The sequence below is a fragment of the Balaenoptera musculus genome, chromosome 15 (genome assembly GCF_009873245.2).
Source record: "Balaenoptera musculus isolate JJ_BM4_2016_0621 chromosome 15, mBalMus1.pri.v3, whole genome shotgun sequence".
Taxonomy (NCBI): domain Eukaryota; kingdom Metazoa; phylum Chordata; class Mammalia; order Artiodactyla; family Balaenopteridae; genus Balaenoptera; species Balaenoptera musculus.
In genome coordinates this window covers 18480557-18493184 of record NC_045799.1, presented here as the reverse complement: position 1 = coordinate 18493184, position 12628 = coordinate 18480557, and the positions used below count along the sequence as shown (strand labels likewise).

General features: G+C 44.0%; 1 long non-coding RNA gene across 1 annotated transcript in view; it reads right to left on the bottom strand.

Moving 5' to 3' along the window:
- Positions 1 to 11936, bottom strand: part of LOC118880569 — a 49466-nt gene extending 37530 nt beyond the window's left edge. The window contains exon 1 of the long non-coding RNA XR_005016335.1: positions 11861 to 11936. This is a non-coding gene — a long non-coding RNA (uncharacterized LOC118880569). The remainder of the gene's footprint in view (positions 1 to 11860) is intronic.
- Between the last annotated feature and the right edge of the window lie 692 nt (positions 11937 to 12628).

The window sequence follows — 12628 nt, the reverse complement described above, 5'->3', positions numbered from 1 at the left end:
GCTCTACCATCTCCCACCTCCTCTCCCTCCTCCAATCAGTAACTCTTCTTGCCTGTTCACTCGATGCCAACCTCTGTATGCCAGCTGTTGTACTGTACTACTGTACTTTTCAAGGTACTGTACTGTAAGATTAAAAATGTTTTATTTTTTGGGGTTTTAAAAACTGTATTATTTGTGTGAAAAAGTATTATAAACCTATTACAGTACAGTTCTATATAGCCGGTTGTGTTAGTTGGGTTTGTAAGCTAACTTTGTTGGACTTAACGAACAAATCGGACTTATGAATGCACTCTGGGAACGGAACTCGTTCGTATGTAGGGGACTTACTGTATAATACTTGTGTACGTGTCTTAAATAAGTCTGAATATAATTATATAAGCATGAGGGGAATATGAAAGTTTATTATGATAGGATTAGATTCACCTGTGAATGAACAAAACACAAAATAACAATGGCTTAAATAAGATAGTCTCATTCTTCCCTCATGTTAAGGTCCAGATGTAGGCAATCTGGAGCTGATGCGGTTTTTCTCTTTCATAAAAACCTCTGGAACCCAGGCTCCTTCCAGTTTTCTGCTCTGCCGTAACTAGCATGTGACCTTCATCCTCAAAGTCCAGTCTACCCAGACTTATCCTCAGACTTCACGTCCCAAGCAGCAGGAAAGACAAAGGGGTTAGAGAAGGGGAAAGGATGCATGTAAGCAGTCTCTTGAAGATTTCTGGATGCAGCAAAATAACACGCTCATTGGTCAAAACTTAGTCACATGAACACATCTAGCTGCAAGGGAGAATGGGAAATGTAGTCTTTATTCTGTGTGGCCATGAGCTCCTGCAGAATTTCTTGGCTTCATGCATACCTTCTTCCAGACAACTTTAGAATCAATCTTTCAAGCTCCAAATATAATCCCATAGCAAGCTTCATCAAAACTGTATTAAATTCATAAAATAATTCAGTGAAAGCTAATATCTTTATATCATGAAATGTGGTATCTCCAACTTTTAAAGTTTTTCTTAGAAATATTTTATCATTTTCCTCATGTAAGCCATATATTTTTGGTCATAATCATATGTACAGGTATTCTACAGTTATTGTTGCAATTATGAATGGAATCTTTTAAAAATTTATTTTATTTATTTATTTTTGGCTGCGCTGGGTCTTCGTTGCTGCGCAGGCTTTCTCTAGCTGCGGTGAGCGGGGGCTACTCTTTGTTGCGGTGCACGGGCTTCTCATTGCGGTGGCTTCTCTTGTTGCGGAGCACAGGCTCTAGGCATGTGGGCTTCAGTAGTTGTGGCACACAGGCTCAGTAGTTGTGGCTCATGGGCTCTGGAGCGCAGGCTCAGTAGTTGTGGTGCACGGGCTTAGTTGCTCCATGGCATGTGGGATCTTCCCAGACCAGAGCTCGAACCCGTCTCCTGCACCACCAGGGAAGCCCCATGAATGGAATTGTTTATCATTACATTTACTCACTGGTTATTGGTAGTATAGAAGAAAGTCATAGATTTGTCCATGTATTTCTTTCTTTTTTTTTTTTTCGTATTTCTTATATTGAACCACTTTATTGACTTCTCATATTAGTTTCAGTAATATTTTCAGTTGGATTTCATGGATTTCCTAGAATGAAAAGAGTATAGTCTGGACATAAAGATAATTGGCTATTTATTTTAATATCGATCTCTTTTATTTCTTTTTCTTAACTAATGACATTGTTCTGAGACTTCAGAAACATTTTGATTAGTAGCAATAATAGTTAGCACCTCATTTAATGGAAACAATGTTTGATGTTTTACCATTAAGTTTGCTGCTGTGGCTTCTGATATATAAAAAAAAAGTGTATCCTTGGCCCTCCCGTTCTTTGCTTACTAAGATATTTACCATCATTGTTGTCATTATTGTCATTATCATTATCTGAAATAGATGTCACATCTTAATTAATGCATTTTTGGCATATATTGAGATGATCATAGGCTTTTTTCCTTTCACCATCTGATGTATTACAGAATGCTTGATTCAACACACATTATTTAATGTTGAACCAAGCATTCTTCCTGGAATAAACACTACGTGATCCTGATGCACAATTCTTTTAATATACTGCTGGGTATAACTTACTAATATTTTATTTAAGACTTTCATGTCTATAAATGCCTATTTAGACTTTTGTATTATAAAACACACTGCATTTTTGTATGATAAATTACATCTTTTCCTATGCTAGTTTAAATATCTAGTTAAAATGACAGAAATGGTATTTTAAAATAAGATTTCCTAGAACTCATTCATAAAGCCATCTGGGTGCTGTTGCTTGTGGGCTTAGATTATTTACAACCTTTTCCATTTTATCAAGGGGTTTTGGTTCTTTAGAATCAATTTTAGGAACTTATATTTTCAAGAAAACCATTTCAGATAAATTTTTAGACATAGTAACATAAATTTTAACATAGAATTTTCTAATAATTTTTAGTTCTTTATATGTGGAAGTAAAGACCCTATTCCTTATACTAGGCATTGTGGGGTTTTTTTTGTGTTTTATCCCCTATTTTTTTGCTCATGCTTGATAGTTCTAAATTTTTCTTCTTCTGTTTTACCCCCTCCTTTTTAAAAGAACCAGCTCTTAGGTTTATCAACTCTATTTTTTTTTGCTTTCTAATTTATTAATTTCCATTTCTATCTTTAATAAGTCCTCTTTCTTAAAATATCTGTGTTCTACTCTCACATTTGTTGATGAGTCTGCTGGGAGAATTCCAGTTCAAAAAATATTTTTTTTTCACAAAGACATAAAAATGCCATTATTCCATTATAATAACAATGAAATAAAAGTGTTTACATTACCTATGTGTGTAATACCCAGTGATGTCAAGTATGTGAGGAAAAGCTACTTTCAGACCTCAATGATAGGAATGCATGTTGATACAACCATTCTGGCAGGCAACTTGGCAATATGTATGAAAAGTTTAAGTGGGTATGCATTTCAACAAACGATTCTACTTCTAGCAATTTATGCTTAGACAAATAACTAGACCAGTAGGTAGATATATATTTAAAAGTATATTTTTCAGAATATCATTTCTAGCAGTGAAAATTAAGAGATTGAATAAATGATGTTATAGACATATAATAAAATACAATGCAGCCATTAAAAAGGATGTGATAGGTTTATGTTTTGAGTTGATATAAAAAAGCTGGTTAAAGATAACAATATATGATTCTAGTTATGTAATTACATTGCATGTAATCTGAAAGGCTATTGATTGAAGTGTGAGGGTGGATATTTCTGCCAACAGGCTATGCATCTTTCCTATTCACCATTTGTGCCATTCTTTCAATAAGTATGCCTTAATAGAAAAAAGTAATTTTGAAAAAAGAATTCCCAGTTGTTCACATATTCTGGGGTATATATAATAAACATTTACTAGATGCTATGCTGGGCATGGGAGGTGATGAGGAAAAGGAGAATTAATGCAGTTCTTCACTTGGATGGTGAAGAGAAGGTAATATTGGTTGCCTAGAGAGCACAGAGGATTGATGGAAGGTTCCCCTCATCCAGGAAGCAGAGACTTCAGGAGACAGAGCAGGAGCCCCTGAAAATCCAAAAGGGAAGGTAGGCATCTTATCTTGCCCCAGTCTATCCAGATCTTTTAGGTTTCCTCCAACCCTGAAATACTGGCTCCTGTCTCCCTCTTTTGACTTAGCTTCCTACACATACTCAACATCTTTCACAAGTGTCCTGGGCTTCTGTCCTTCAAAACACCCACAATTCCCAAAATGTCTCACACATCCTTGTGTCCCCCTGTCTTTCCTGATGTGGTTCCTCTCTACTCGTTCCTATTACTTTTCCCTAGAACAACATCCCTTGGTTCTATAAGATCCTGCTTGTGGTAGATTAGATGATTATTCAGCAGATATTCATTGCTTCTCACTACACCTCCATGGGAGGAATGTATTTCCTTGCACCTTGATTGTCAGCTTTGCCATATGACCTACTTTGGCCAATGGGATATTAGTACACATGAGGTCCAAAATGCATGGAATAGACCTGAACCAAATCCATGGCTTAGAGCCATGCTCATGTAAGCCCGGACAAGATCAAGGTCAATGCCCAGCAAACCTCCAGTCACCTGAGTGAGAAACTTACTAATACTGTATGTATTGTTGCTTGACACTGAGATTATTTATTATTATGTTTGTTATGCAGCAGTGGCTGACTGATACACAGTTAATAAGGTCTTTCGCCCTTGCTTGTTGTGTTTTGGACTTATCCTCTGGGTCCCCCCTCAAATCCTACCTCCCATATAGTACAACTTCAGAAAAGCTTTTATCATATTGTATTGTGATTATCTGATTAACATGCACTGTTAAGCTTCTAAGTGCATCTAAATGTTCTGGGAGATCTTTAGTTGAATTCCTCTTTGGAAACCTAAAAACACCCATTGACACTCACTGAATAGCTAAAATTTGTGATTAGTGAGCAAGTTGCACCAAGATCTATGAATCTGTGAGCATGTGAGCATAGGTTGCAACAAGTTGAATATATAATGCTTGGTATTTTCATGTACCCGTTGGATAACAGAGCGAGGCCAGCCATTGAACCTACCTCAAAAAAGGGAAAAGAATATGGATGGGGATCATGACCCATGAATTCTACCCTAGGGGAGGAAATAAAGGGGGCAAAACACCTCCCTTCTTTGAAGCAGTGTCTTAGTCTGTTTGGGCTGCCATAACAAATTACCATAGAGGAGGTGGTTTACAAACAACATATATTTATTTCTCACAGTTCTGGAGGCTGGGAAGTCCAAGATCAAGGTACTTGGTAGATTTGGTGTTCGGTGAAGGTCTGTTTCCTGGTTCATAGATAACCTTCTTTTAATTGTGTCCTCACATGGAGGAAGGGGTGAGGGAACTCTCTGGGGTCTCCTTTATTATTTATTTATGTTATCATTTTTAATTTTGGCCATGCCACATGGTTTGTGGGATCTTAGTTCCCCAACCAGGAATTGAACCCAGGTCCTCAGCAGTTAAAGTGTGGAGTTCTAACCACTGGACCTCCAGAGAATTCCCTGGGGTCTCTTTTATGAGGGCACTAATCACATTGATAAAGGCTCCACCTTCATGACTTAATCACCTCCCAAAGGCCCCACCTCCTCATACCATCATATTGGGGATTGGGTTTCAACACATGAATTTGGGGAGGGACACAAACATTCAGTCTATAGCAAGCAGTGATTAAAAATTATAGGACATCCAAAGCTGTTTTGATGTTTGAAAAAAGGAGAAGTCTTGACCAATAAAGTCTGAAGGCAGTGTGGGTGAGAGCTGAATGTTGTTTATGACTGTCTGGGTAGGAAAATAATGGTTGGTCAAATGATCTTTGATCACGCTCTGTCTCGCACTGTAAGAAAATTCTCATTGTTGATTTTAAAAATACCAAATGCCAGAATTGAGCCTAGTCTGAAGGAAGGAGTCACCCATGATTCTGGCAAAACTCTCAATCACCAAAGTCTAGGGGACTTCCCTGGAGGTCCAGCGGTTAAGACTTTGAGCTTCCACTGCAGGAGGCATGGGTTCGATATCTTCTCGGGGAACTAAGATCCCACATGCCATGCTGTGTGGCCAAAACAAAAAAAAACAAAAAAAAAAATCACCAAAGTTTAGTCCAGGGTCATTACTAGCACATGGCACATGCTTGATGTAAGTGTGTGTTGAACAAATCAACAAATGAATATTTAAGTGTGCAGAAAGGGGATTGGGCATGTCCTCTGCAAACCAACCAATCCACTGAGATATTCCAGAACATGAGTGTCTTCAAGGACCCTGGAGAAACATGTGTGACCCCATCTTAAATCTGAGGTTGGTATGAACTTAAAGAAGTCCAGTTACATGTGCAATATTCCTGAAAAAGCAATTTTCCAGTTATATCACAAGCCTTAAAAATGCCTGTACCCTTTGACCTAAAAATACTCTTCCTAGGGAGCGCTCTTGAAGGAATTAATCAGAGACATAGATAAAGATCTAAAATCACATTTGTTACATGGTTATTCCTAAAAACAACAACAACAACAAAAATAAGGACTTGTTACCACAAACTGCTTTGTGACTTGTCAGTTACTGTGGGCACTGTCAAATGTGCTGTGTCATCTGTCTTCAGAGATTCAGGACAATTTAATTCAAAGGGGCCAGGACTGGGAGAAGGGATAGAGAGAGGGAAGGGGAGAAAGGTGGAGAGAGAAAGAGAGGAAAGAAGGAAAAAAAGAGTCAGGAATGGAGTCAGGGAGAGAGAGTAAAAAAGAGACAGGAACAGGGATGGAGACAGAACAACGACAGCAGTTCCCGGTGAGTTGCACGTGGTGAATAAATGTTTGTGGAATAAAGACTTAAAAGGGGAAAGAGTCAGAGATGGGAGTGGATTGAGAGGCGGGTCCCCAGCTCCCTGACCACATTAGACCTCATTCACCCTGGCACACCCACCGCTGAGACCCTGGCACACAGGGAGAGGAAGCTGGCAGCAGGGTGGAGGAGAGGGAGGCAGGGAAGGGGCAGGGCTCTTGGCACTGGCTGCTGAGCCCCTGGGTGAGCAGGGCAGAGGGAGGAGGGCTGCCTGACTCTGTCATGGGCTGGGCTTGCAGGGAAAGAGCTCAGGTCACGCGGGGTGGTGGTGCCATGTTGCAAGACCCTTGTGGTGGGTTTGGATGACATTGCCTCCCCCACCTTCCATGAACTCCTGTTTTCTGTGGGAGTCAACTTATCGATTTTCACTGGGAACTGCTGTTGCAATGCTGTAGCTGCCTTTGGATATTCTTGCAATGACTTTAGAACTTATCCTTCAGTTATTTCAAGTTTGTCCTTTTCATGCATAACTCAGATCTCAGAGGAGGAATCTTATCCCTTTCGCCTCTTGGTGGACTGGTGCGTGTGTGTGTGTGTGTGTGTGTGTGTGTGCGCGCGCGCGCGCACGCGTGTGTGTGTGTGTGTGTGTGTGTGTGTGTGCAGTGCACGTGTGGTGGATTATGTTTTCTCTGGCTCAGAATCCCTGCTTCCACTGAATGAGCTCAGTTTCAGGACCGTCTTGCCTTCTCATCCTGCCCTTCTGGTCTGCACTGCAGCATCGCATCCCAAGCAGCCTTACCCCAAACATCACGCCCACACAGTGTCTGTATGAGTAGCAGTCCTTACTGAAGGTTTGGTGCAACAGAGACATTTTATACTGTCCTGTGGCTCAGCCCCTTCTCCACCTCAAACTCCCAGCTTCTGCCTCTTCTTACCCCTCCAGGTTCCCTTCAGAAGCCCAATTCTCTCCCTTTGATTTGAAAAAACAATTTAAGTCTCCACCCTTTCCTCATCTCAGGGTCTACCTTTCACACCTGCAGCATGTTTACAGTGCTTTATAAACAAAGGGCTGCCCACTCTGTCCCACTTTGCAGTAGCCAAGAACCAGCAAGGACTCTGAAAGATGAGGCTGTCTTAGATTGAGTTTCCAGGAGCAGAGACTTGAAGAAGAGGATTCATGTAAAAATTATTTATTTAAGAAGTGTTCCCAGAGGGCTTCCCTGGTGGTGCAGTGGTTAAGAATCTGCCTTCCAGTGCAGGGGACACGGGTTCAATCCCTGGTCCGGGAAGATCCCACACGCCACGGAGCAACTAAGCCCGTGCGCCAAAACTACTGAAGCCTGCACGCCTAGAGCCCGTGCTCTGCAACATGAGAAGCCACCGCAGTGAGAAGCCCGCGCACTGCAATGAAAAGTAGCCCCCGCGCGCAGCAACGAAGACCCAATGCAGCCAAAAATAAATATAACTAAAATTAAATTAAATTAAAAAAAAGAAGTGTTCCCAGAAAAAAAACTGGTTGGGGGGTGAGTGGGGAAGTGAGACCTGGGAAGAAAGGAGGCTAAGGAAACATATGAGAGCAAGAAGAGTCCTAAGGCGGGGCAGGCCTGGAGCAATCTCTCATGGGAACTCTGGAGACATTTTAAAATTAACCCCACAGGGACTTCCCTGGTGGTCCAGTGGTTAAGACTCTGCGCTCCCAATGCAGGGGGCCCGGGTTCAATCCCTAGGTCAGGGAACTAGATTCCGTATATACGCCGCAACTAAAGATCCTGCACGTGGCAACTAACATCCTGAGCGCCGCAACTAAGACCCGGTGCAGCCAAATAAATAAATAAATAAATAAATAAATAAATAAGTAAATAACAAAGGAGCAAGAAAGCTGGAGAGCTATACCCCCATGTTTTCAGTCATTTGTTAAGGGCTAATCCTGAAACTGGGCAGGACCCTGTGGGGCTCCTGGGCACAAAAGCCTTTCTGTGTCCCCTTCTCTGAGTTCCAAAGGGCAGGTTCAAACAGTTGCTAATCAGGGAAGGGAGGGGATGTGGAGATAAGGGAGGAGCAGTCAAAAAACAATACTGCAGCCTTGGGGCAGGGTCCTGCTTCCTCCTCAAGGGATAGCATAACAATATCTTTGAGCTCTTCTGCAGAACTAAAACCCCCACCAAATGGAAGATGTTCCAGAGAGAAGGTCACAGTGCAATAACCTCGAGAACCACAGATCACGAGACCACCTGATGCCAGAAGATCTCTAGATTGAAGGAATGCAGGTCCTGCATGCACCTGGATCCTTATCAGCAATGCCGCCGCTTGACTATAAAACTCACAACCCTCCCCCCTCCCCAATCCCCGGGTTGGGACACACAGTTTTGAGGGCATTAGCCCGCTGTGAGCCCCTTTGCCTGGCAAAGCAATAAAGCTATTCTTTTCTAGTTCACCCAAAACTCTGTCTCTTGAGATTTAATTTGGTGTTGGGGTACAGAGGCCAGATTCGGCATCAGTCCTGGGTTGGGGGGGGGGACACACATTCCTAGGTTCTCTACCAAGAGATCAGGTGCAGGCTGCTGGGAGCGACATCACAAGGAGACCTAGTGTGCATAAAAACAGTCCAGGAGTCCTGGGGGCTCTGGGCACAGCACCAATAGTATCTGCTTCGGAGCCTTTCCCTTCCCCTCCCTTCCCCATCTCTGAGAGGGAAAGGCTGCCGTGTAGAGGATAACTCCCTCACTGATGGGAGTCATGCCACCCCTTAGAAAGCAGAAGCAGCTGTCACTGAGGATATGGTGTTGGCATGTGTGGTATGATGAGAAATATACTTGGTTTCCATCCCTGGCCCCGGGAGCCGAGCTCCTAAAACCCCTTTCCTAAGGGATAGGAGTATCTTTTGTTATTCACAACAAGCCCTCTCTAGGACTTCTGAGTTTATGCTAATGAGATGACTGGGCGGGGCGGGGGGGGGCCCTGCATAGCCTCAGGAAGGGGCTGGTCACTAGAAAGACTGAGTGATTGACAAGATTGGCAATCTCAGCCCCACCCCCTGACCTAAGGGAAGGGGTTGGGGGCTGCAGATCAAGTCCCATAAAAACTCTCGCACAGGAGATTTGATGAGCTTCTGGGTTGGTGAATACACCCACTTGCTGGGAGGGTAGTGCACCCTAGACCCACAGACAGAAGCTCCTGAGCTCAGGACCCTTCCTGACTTCACCTCCGTGGACCTCTTCAGTGGGCTGCTCATCTGTATCCTTTGTGATATCCTTTTTAATAAACTGGTAAATGTAAGTAAATGTTTCCCTGAGCTTTGTGAGCTGTTCTAACCAATTTATAGCCAGTCGGTCAGAAGCAGAGGTGACAACCTGGACTACACCTGAAACCGAAAAGGACCCCGTGAGGCTCCTGGGCACAAAAGCCTTTCTGTGTCCCCCGAGTTTTGTTTGTAGGAAATAGGCTTCATTTAGCCTCCATGACCTTCCCTGAGTTCTAAAGGACAGGTTCAAACAGTCCCTAATCAGGGAAGGGAGGGGATGTGGAGACAAGGGAGGAGCAGTCAAAGCACATAGTGCAGCCCTGGGGCGGGGTCCTGCTTCCCCCTCAAGGGATGCACATAACAATATTTTTGAGCTGTTTTGCAGAGACTAAAAGCCCCACCAGGTGAAAGAAGTTAACTGTATGCTGCCCACAAGCACGTAGACTCCAGACCAGCTGGAACCAGAAGGTTGATGATGATGACTCCCGATTACCTCACCATCAACCAATCAGAAGAATGTCCATGAGCTGATCATGCCCTCCTCTTTCAACCATTATGATAAAACTCCTCACTACCCTCTCCAGGTCAGAGCACACAGTTTTGAGGATATTAGCCCACTGTGGCCCCCTTTGCCTGACAAAGCAATAAAGCTATTCTTTTCTACTTCAGTCAAAACTCTGTCTCCGAGATTGAACTCAGTACTGGTGTACAGAGGCCGAATTTTGGCATCACATCTGAATTTGGGGCAGTCTTTCGGGACTGAGCCCTTAACCTGTGGCATCTGGTGCTAACTCTAGGTAGATAGTCAGAATTGAGTTCAACTGTCGGACACCCAGTCGGTATCTGCTGAGAGCTGGAAGACTTGCTTGGTGGTATTGAAAATACCCCAGAGCATACTTCTTCCTTCTCCTATTTTCCAGCCTCTCTCAGGCATGGGTTAGCGTCTCAGGAGGGCTGCAGGGCACTCACGGTCGGAAAGGAAGGGTGAGCACTCACATCAAGTCCTGAGATCAGCCCCTCAGAACCTGCACGTGGAACTACTCGGCTCCCCTCCTAGAGGGGGAAATAAAGTCCCCACCTCAGGTCATGGAGCCCTGGCTGCACAGGTGACTACTGCTCTGTTCCCTTTCAGAACCTGCCCCACCTGACTTTGGTTTGCTAGATGCCAAGGGCAAGTTAGCATCGTGTTTGAGACACAGCTCTCCTGCCTGTGGCTATCTACCCCATGCTGGAAGCAAGGTAGCCGGTGTTGTTGTTGCCCAAGTCCTGGCTTTTGGGGACAGCCCTCTGACAGAGGATGAGAAATGTGCTGTTTTCCCCACTTCATGAAGTTACCCTCAGGGACCGGAGTCATAGCCACATGGACCCCTTGAGTCTGAGGGGCTGCTGGTGACCTCTGCGACCCTGGGCTGTCCCTCAAGAGTGCGCAACGTTGCCTCCCCTGGGATTAACTCTCCTAACAGGGGGAATGGGGTGGGTGAGATGCAGCTGGATCTTGGCCATCAGTGCTTTTCCAGTAGACTTTCGCTTGCTCCAGCCGAGCCTGACTCCCTTTCCTCATTTCAACAGCACCCTCCTCTGCTGTTCTCCGCACAAGTGTCACTGTTCTGAACACACGCGCAGAGAACTCCTCTCTGCTCACCACAGAACTGGATGCCGTGACAGGCATCTGGCCAGCCATGGCAAGGCTCTGAGACCCGGAGGCTGCTGCAGACTTCTTGCAGTTTCCTCTGCTCCTCCTCTCGGGGACTTTCCACATTCCAACGCCTGTGCATTGTGGGGGCAGTGACGCTGAAAACACGTGCATTTCTTTCCACCTCGTCCCCAAAGCCTCAGAATGACAGTAGAGAAATTAACAGGGAAAAAGCATATATTCACAAGGACCAAGAGAGTTGGAGAGGACGCAGGAACAGAGGAGAGATGACAAGAAAAGCTGAAAAGTCAGTGGTAACTGATTTAGGAGAGCAGAGAAGGCTGACATCTAACCCTGAGAAGGGAGGTCAGGCACAGTAAGAAGCAACAGGTGGACTCCTTGCCACAGTACTCCAACTGGAACAGCCCTGAAGATGGGGAGGAGGGGTAGGACTGAAAATAGGAAGTGTGTCTTGGCTGTGCATCTGTTTGAGGAACAGGGAGATCCCCAGACCTCCACTCCTGCCCCACACAACCAGACGACTGCCCTCCCCTGCAGTGGAAGACGATGGGCAAGTCAAACCTAAGAGGTTCTGGACTCGGAGACACGAGGCACAGTTGAGAACAGGGAACTGTACTAAAAATGGGCATTCAGTGAAAGCCTACCTGGAGGTGGGTGGCGAACGCCTCGCTCACTTTCCCTGCCCAGCAGCCAGAATGATGGTAGATCAGCTTACATCCTCTGGGAGGAAGAATGGAAGATTCCTCTCTACGGAAATTGACTAGGCCAAGAGAAAAGACCTATTAGCATTTGGTGTTTCCCCAGTGAAATAGCCGAGTGCCCAACTGATCAGCCTACTGTGAAGCCCACGTGCAGACAAGCCCCACCCATGCACCCAGGACTCAAAATTGGCATTTTGGTGCCTTTACTCATATCAGAGACAACAGCTAAGCATCCCTTGACATGAAAGGGGAGTTTCTAACATGAAAGATAGAGACATAAATCCGTTAATCACTCAACCAACCACCCTAGGAGGAAACAGGGAATGCAGAAAGCAAAAGAAAATTGCAAGAAAATTCTAAGCCTTGTTTGTTTTGGGACCCAGGGCAGGCTGCCTCAAAATATGTCTCCATGGCATATTGATTATTTTCAATTAAGGTTACTTGAGAAACAGCTGGTAAAAAAAATGATTTATATAGAAAAACCCACTCTAACTCCCTGAAAGTGGGAAATAATTCTCCCATATGAAAGTATTTTTCCAAACCAGGAAACCAACCTTATCACCAGAATTACGGAATTTAAGGTGAAGAAAGCTATAAACAAACTTCATTATTTATTCTTTAGTCTGTTACCTTAAGCACAAGCCCCGCTGATTTATGAAATCCTCACAAATAATCACGTATTTCTTTGTCTAAAAATGATATATAAACAGT